This window comes from Bidens hawaiensis, unplaced genomic scaffold (genome assembly GCF_021521415.1).
Source record: "Bidens hawaiensis isolate Kalapana, Puna unplaced genomic scaffold, B.hawaiensis_p1.1 tig00001463_1, whole genome shotgun sequence".
In the NCBI taxonomy this organism is placed as follows: domain Eukaryota; kingdom Viridiplantae; phylum Streptophyta; class Magnoliopsida; order Asterales; family Asteraceae; genus Bidens; species Bidens hawaiensis.
This window is the reverse complement of record NW_027491083.1, coordinates 115,460-124,024: the sequence shown is the minus strand read 5'-3', so window position 1 is coordinate 124,024 and position 8,565 is coordinate 115,460.

Here is an 8,565-nt window from a genome sequence, read left to right as displayed (position 1 = left end):
TGAATGGTTATAGTAACTTGAAAGTTCCACAGTAAATTCAGGTATGTAGGTATACTTTTTCCTAGAAGGATTTTATGGGAAAAAGATAAAAAGACTAAAAGATTTATTAAATATCTTCCTAAAGAACATATTAACTAGATTTATCATAACCTGATTTATAATCACTAGAGATGAAAAATGGGTGTAAGTGGGTCGGGTTCGATAACTAATAAAACTTTAATACATGATGAAACGGGCTGGGTCGGGTGACACATTTTGTATATTCTATATACTGAGTTTTTAATAATAATTAACGTGTTAATTATGGTTTAAAAGCCACATATGATGATAATAATCAAATTTATTTAACTAAAATAGTTTAGGAGGGCTTTTAACTTGTTTCTATTTGAGTTATGTCGTCTGTTTTTACCCAACTTTTTTTTTCTATATAAAGAAAATACCCAATAATTTTTGTGCTAAATTCGCATGCATGTCCCTAAACCTTATTTTTGCATGAATAGTAGAGGTGCCAATCATATTAGGTTGACGAGCGAAACTGTACAGTCGCATATGACCCATATTTAAACTTTTGTCAAAAACATCATCCCTAACTCCTAACCCACACACTTTTAAAATTGTGTAACCAAAACATGACCCGACTAATCCATTTATCTAAACGCGTCAAACGAACTAGTACTAATCAAGTTGTAACGTGATACTTGGGTTGATGAGCTGTAAAAAAAATGAGTTAAACGGGTCATAGAGGGTTAGCGGTTAGACCTGTTGAGCAGTGGCGAATCTTCAACATCTAGTATGGATGGGCCGAAAGTCACAAGACCCAATTTTTTTCCTACTTTTAAGGTTTGGGTCTGCAATCAGGTTCAGCTTCGGTCAAACAGTAAAAACTCTATATTCAATCATTCAACTAAAACACTAATTCAATCATTTAACTTACTGCTCTTAGAAAATTTCCAATAGGTCCTACATATTAATGTGAGTGAGTTCTCTATATTATATGAGTAATATAGAGTAGTTGTAAGTGATTGTAAGTGGGGAAGATGGAAATTTTTGTTGATGAGTAAATTTGGAGAAACATTATTCATCCTCTATAATTTTTTAATATTTTTTGAAAGTGGTTGTGAGTGAATGAGAGAGAAAATGTAATAATAAAAATATAAAAAGGTATTATTTAATTGAAACGGAGAGAGAAAATGTAATATTTTTTAGTGTAATTACAGAGATAAAGATAAATATGTTGCTGGGAATGCTCTTACACATAAAATACCAAATTTTTCAACAAACAAAGACAAGATGTGAGTGAAAAGATGAGTGCCTCAAACAGGCCCGGCCCAAGGGGAGGGCAAGAAGGGCTCAAGCCCAAGGCCCACTCCACTTTAGGGCCCATAACATTAAAAAAATTATATAAATGTATTCTGGGCCAACAGCCCACTTCATTGAAAACAAATTAACAAACCAGGCCCATGTTTGAAAATTGAATGTATCTGACTACCAGGAGTAGCGCACTTCTTTGTTCGGCCATCGTACTTCCAAAATCCGAACGGCGAACACCTTGAGACATTATGTTTGTCCAGCGGGCAGCGACCGCTCAGGGTTTTGGCGTTTGGCAGTAGGGATTTTAACGGCGGCTACTATATACAGTTATTAACTTTTTACTTATATTTCACTTTTAATCTTTGATTAAACCAGCGACTAGGTTAATAACCAACGAAGAGGCCTTTGTTAACTTTTATTTAAGTTTTGGTTGCTAAATAATATTAGTTTTAGTTGTTAATTTCTAATTTCTTATTTGTTAATTTTTATTTAGTAATGAGAAATCAATTGACAGTTAATACATGATACAGTTATGTTAATATTGGTTTTTTTTAGATATTATGTCTCGTAGGTCTAAACATTTATCCGGTAGTCAAAAACGTAAAAAATGAAAATAGAAGATGAGTTAAGTCTTTTAGTTAGATCATTTTGCTAAAAAAATCTTTTGTTTTGTATTATTGTTATCACATTTGTCTAAAACTCTAAATTATATAAGAGTTTTTGAGTTTCTATTTTACGGCCTATCGTATTTCATGTCCCAGGCCCACTATTTTTTTTGTATTCTTAGAGACGGCCCTGGCCTCAAATTCACCTTCAATTACCGAATTCACATAATCAAAACACACATACTCCTAATTCATGTAAGGAGACCAAATTTAAGCACCAATTATTCTAATAATAAAAGCCTAACATACCAAATCGGAAAAAAACTGACGTCGAACCTGTTGCTTGCCTAATGTCTAGATTGTGATTCTCACTCGTGACTCGACCATGGTCTAGTGGTATGAGTATTCTTTGAACAATCTGCTTCTGCTTTTGTTCAATTTTAATTTCACACCTTAGTGCCCAGACAAAAATCATCTACTTTGTTGTTCGATCAGGGTTGGGAACGTGGACTTATATTTGTTATTTATTTATTATTTTGTTTAAAAATCATTTGGGCATGGGCTTTTTTGTTTTTTTTTAAATTGGGTATACGGGGCTTTCTTTACGTTTATTAGGTAACCGGTTTCCCGTTCTTCGCCTTTAAGGAGTTTAATTAAAAAAATTCAAGTGTGGGCGGACACAAATAATATGGATGGGCTGAACACAAATAATATGGATTGGCTGGACTCAATACATATATATATATATATATATATATATATATATATATATATATATATATATTGACTTTTTGGGAAAATTTTACCCTATTAAGCGAAAAAGTTGGATGGGCCGAGTGGCTAATAAGATCCGTCCTAGCTGTTGAGCTTAAATACCTTTGCAAGTGGACCTGTTTGACTGTTAATTAAACAGGTTAACCAGGTCAACTCCAAACAAGACACATTTATTAAGGAGGTGCTAGAAAACTCAAAATAGAATTCCTTTCGTGCGGTGTTGGAAATTGCCACCACTAAAAGTGGCCTTTCAATGAAGTTTACGCCGATCAAGAAAAAAAAAACTTTTTATCAAATTTCAAAAACTCCAGAGGCTAATCAAATAAAAAAGCGCTTTCATGTTAATAATAAAAGCACGTTGATTTTATCGCATAGTTTTGCGTGATTTAATTTAACCAAGCAAAAATAAAATATAGGTGACTGATGCAAATTCAATAGAAGTCCATATGGCCTTTTTAAATGACTCTTTTTATCCGACAATTTCCCTAGATATTATGTAATATTTCATTGAAACCAACCAAAAATTTCTTCTATACAATTTGATGATGCATGCCACTTGACAATACAGCCATCCCACTGTTGGGTTTGTAGGCCTTGATTTGGTTTATTATTTGAAGTCCAAAGGGCATAAGGGTGTAGGGTGGCCAGAAGCCTGACCCGGTTTCTTGTTTAATAAGTCATAAACCCTAGATCAATCTATATATATATATATGACGTTATGTACTTGTAATCTTTTGTCATTCAATAAACAATACCTAGTTGCCACCCGCGGGCGTAGGTCAATTTAGACCGAACCATGTTAAATCCTCGTGTTCATTTATTGCTTTCGTGTTTGTTTTCAGTTTTGTGTGTGCGTTATTCCTAACACCTACTAGTTGATTATGCAAATTCAGATGAAAGCAACCCACACATGGTGTCAATCGTTACACAAGTTGAAGAAGTCAAAATGATTATTGGTCTAATCCCGATGTGGGCAACCCGCAACCTGCATACTCTCCTGGACAGTCTACTCTCAAATGAACACATTCACTATCCAGCAAACTACAAAGATGAACCAAAAACTTGGAACCTTTAGCATGCCCGCAGGCTTCTTTACAGTTTCCTATTCGTATCAATTCTGCTATTCGCATCTCTTAACGAATGGGTCATTGTCCGTTTAGCCCGAAAAATAACCCATGATCTAGAAGGGCTCAGAAGCTTGCAAAGAATTGGAATCAAGCTTTTTCTTTCTGCTATAGGAATGGTTACTTCTAGTATTGTTGAGAAAAAAAAGGTGAGTAACGTACAAAAAGAAGGGATATTTCGGCATTTTGGTTAGTTCCGCAGTTATTCTTGGTGGGTGTGGGTGAAGCTTTTGGTTATGTGGGTCAGCTTGAATTTTTTATTAGAGAAGCTCCTGAAAGAATGAAGTCACTGAGTACGAGCCTGTATTTGAGTAGTTTAGCTATGGGATTTTTAATGAGTAGTTTGTTGGTTTCGTTGATTGACATGGCAACACATGGGAATTGGTTAACAGATAATTTAAATAAGGGGAAACTGGCAACACAAGCCATTAGGTTCGAAGACGATGATGGGTCGTTAAGAGTAAATTTTTACCAGATTTGGTCTCAGTTTTCATATTTGGTAAAAGGGCATTTTGGTCACACCTTTATTTTTGGGTGAAATTTGACTTTAGGTTGCTGATATATATTGGTTTAATAGATCATTACGGGTTAATTATATTATGGTTCAGTAACAAAATTGTTAATGGTCATTTTTGTTTTTCGGTTTAGTTAAAGATTGTTTCGGGAAAAGAGTTTATAAAACTGAGTTTATTAAACTTTTATAGATTATTTTTGTATAATTAATCAAACATTTCATGGATAGCAAGATTGATAATCTACTGTTGTGTGCTAAAGTTAGCTAGGAACCTAACCTGGATTGTAACTTGTGTGGGATTTGTTCTTTAATGGCCCAGTTCAAGGTTCTCTATGCTTGATCACATGTGTATAATCTATAGCATAAGTATTTATCGACATCCCTTTTATGTAATGAGCAGATGGAATTGTTTTATTGTGATATTTAACCTATCACATCCACGGATGTTAGACTTTTCTAAATGCTACTTTTTAGGCATAACATATGTGTATTGACTTTGAACTATGTTGGTTGTCTAAAACGAAGAAAAAATTGGGGCCCTCTATAGGTGAATTCACATAATTTATAAATTTTACTTTAAAATTTATTGAGCAATTTTCGTGTTTCGTATATGAAATTACAATATTTTCAATTTTTGTTTTAGAATATAATACAAATCAAAGAATACAAGTGGGAAAAAGTTATATGCATATGAAGAAATAAATTAGAAACCAAGTGAATACAAAATGACACAAAAATAAAAGTTCATAAGAGGAGTCGAACTTGGGTTAAAAAACTTTTAGAAGGCAAGAGACTTGTACATCAGCCACTGCACCAACACATAGTACTGTTCAAAATTTCAATTATATGTAAAGTTAAAAACTTTTTAAACGGGGCTTTATTTTTTTGGGGCCTAAAGCCCTAGCTTCACCTGAGACTACTATAGGGCCTAAAGCCATGAAAGCTTGGGTAACAGCAGGAGAGGTGGGATCAACCTTTGTCATGCATTCATGATCAGCGAGTAGCCCAGGTAATTCCAATAAGGTAACAGGAGGGTGTCGACCAGCAAGGGTGGGCCTCAAGTTGTTGTATTCTGCCCGAAGACCTGAAATAATCAGCATAACGACATCTTTTTCTTGCATAGCTTCACCAATGTTTGCTAATACATCATTATATTCTTGGGCTTGTGTGATATAAATAGCAGATGATTCATCATATTGCATCTCCATCTTGAGGAGTTGGGTTTTCAGTGTGTACTCTTGAGAAGATGTATGTGGTTTTTAAGCATGTTCCAAAGAAAGCCATAGGTCACGAGAAGTATCACCTTGTACATGCTTAAAGTAGGCTTCAGAGATCGTTGACAACAAGAGCATGAGAAAGTGGGCATCATTGGAAACCCATGTCGAGTAGTCAGGGTTCAGTTGTTGTGTGGGGGGCTCTAGATCCTTGTCAGACGAGGAAGAAGTAGTAGTGATGGCCTGGGATGAACATGGAAGAGAACCATCAATATAAACATACAGACCATTGGTGATGAGAAAATGTTTGATCATGGTTTTCCAATATCCATGATTGGTGGAACTTAGGGTAAAACTGAACTTGTGAGAGTTGTGGTTGGTCTTCTCCACTGTGGTGAAGGAGATGATGGCCATTGTTAGAGGTTTGGAAGAATAGATGTTGTCAAAAAAAAAAAAAGAGGCGGTTGTTAGGGTTGTATGATCGGTGGCTCTGATACCATATAATTGGTAATTGTATTGACTGAAAAACCTGTATACAATAGGAGGCCCTATATTAGGACATATATTACAGCTTAATATTAGAAATAATTAGTTACATGCATAGCACAAATCTTTGTCTAATAGTCGGTGTTGGTTAAGTTCGTCACAATATCGGAAATAAACCCAAAAAATAAATTTGCAAAATTTAACATATTAAGAAAAACAACAAAAATTGGTAAAACCCAGGCATTGTGGCCCCTAGTCGACTCGAAGACCAAAAATATAAATTTATAACACAAACATATCATCTAATATGTTTAAAAGAGAATGTTGGTGCTAATAGCCCCTAATTGGGCCAAGAAGTAACATCTATTTTGTCCATTCTTTTAGTTTCGGTATCGTTACATTCGTAACGAACGTAACGTAAATTGATCGAATTTGCGTAGATATACCAGCTCAACACCTGAGACCAACATCACTAAGGCTTTACCAACAACTTGACAGACGTCACCCCACTAGTTTAGTTTGACCTTAGTTTTTATATAGTTTTTATTTTAGTTTTGGTATCATAGCATTACGACGAGGTTCACCGGTCATAACAAACAAACAAACAATGTAAAACATGTAAAATCCTAAATCTGCTGATATCAATCTATAGCTTTCAATATTAACATCCTAATTCATGTAAAACACTAAATCTTCTTTAACCCGAAATTCATGTAAAACAACTATAAATCGTATAAGTACCATAATCTCACGAAGCAAACTCCCACAATTAGACTCCAAACGGATCATCGCCGGAAAAGTTACAAGAATTGGAGGATTTGACAGTGAACGAACGGAACCTGACAGTGAGTGGCGATCGAAGAATACGAGTGGTGGTACTTGTATTGATCGGGGTACCGAGCCCCTGGAGGCGAATAAACTGCTTCTTGTGGTGACGGTTGGTGAGATTCCGGTGCCGGTAATGGTGGCGGCGGTGCAGAGGGGCGAGGGAAGTTTATGGAGTTGGGAGAGTTTTGGAATTTAAGGTTTGATTGGATTAAGACTAATATTATGACTGGAATTTAGAAGTTTATCGTAGATTTGAATAAAATTAAACTGGATGGGTAATGACCCACGTGGGATTAATATTTTGAAATGAGTTAAAAATTATGAGAATGACTGCGTGAGGGACAAGTGACATAAAAGTGGATTTTAGTTTTGGTATCATAGCCAATTAACAAACATCATTCTCATATTTCATGACCCTCGTCAGCCTACCCTGTCTTCAACCCACTTCACATCATCTTTCTCAACTAACTGCACTCACTGGATATCCATTAGGCATCGCATCGTCTATATCTTCTTCATCTTGATCTTCACCGTCCATTCGATTATCACCTAACCTGCCGTCCATTCGTTCTTCTCAGCTCCATTTAAGTTCTCCTTTGATCAGGTATTCATTCCAACACTTTGATTTCATTTTAATATCCGCCGATCCTAATAATAATCTTGATTGAATGCATCCATTTGGGTAGTTTCATTTCATTTCAACTCAACTTTTTAATTGCGTCTGTGATCTTCACTTCAGCTGATTATGATTCTCCTCCGCATTTGACGCTGAAACACGTGGACTTTTGCGGGTCAAAATACTGTTTTGAAAATATTGCCTGCCAGGTGTTTGTGAAAAGTCTCAAAGAGGTTTTTGCAGTAAAATGGGTTTTATTCTGGAGGTGAGTTTAATTTGGAACCGAAGCTTCTTTTTGTCGGTCCAAAGATCGGAGAAGGTGCACATGCTAAGGCCTATGAGGGCAAGTAAGTTGTTCACTTTATCAATCTTTTTAATATTAACCGGGTGTTTGAATATCATGTTCTTGAATTTGATACATCTGCTTGCTAAGTTACTGAAATTGCATTTGTTTAGCAGGCTATTAAAGCTGAATTTGATGTTTTGGTTGATTTTGTGCATTTTTTCAGGTGTAAAACACAAGAATGCTGCGATTAAGATTGTGAACAAAGGTGATACACTGGATAACATTGCAAAGATTGAGGGCCGATTTGTGAGAGAAGTTGCAATGTTGTCTAAAGTACAACACAAGAACTTGGTAAAGGTAATGTATTGATATACTGATGATATGATCAAGCTGATGTTGTCTAGTTTTGTTAAATGATGATATATTGTTAATTTAGTTTATCGGAGCGTGTAAGGAATCAATTATGGTCATAGTGAACACACAAAATGATGATACATTTTTAATTTCTCTTAAGGGTATAATAGTAAAAATGCAAGTTTCTTTTCTTTTCCTTCCATCTCGGGAACACAAAAAATGTTTAATTTCCTTTCTTTTCATTTAACTCGGGAACACGAAGTAAAACACACACTTTCCTTTCCTATCTTTTCTCTTGTTAAATGAAACTCGGGAACATAGTGTGAATTCGATCTGAACCTTCCTCATCTGTTGTATCAATCAAAAAACACAGCAGGTTTGTACAATTCCTCCGTTTATTTCTCATGTAATTGGTGAAGTTTGTTTGTTTTATGTGATATAGAAATCAATGGA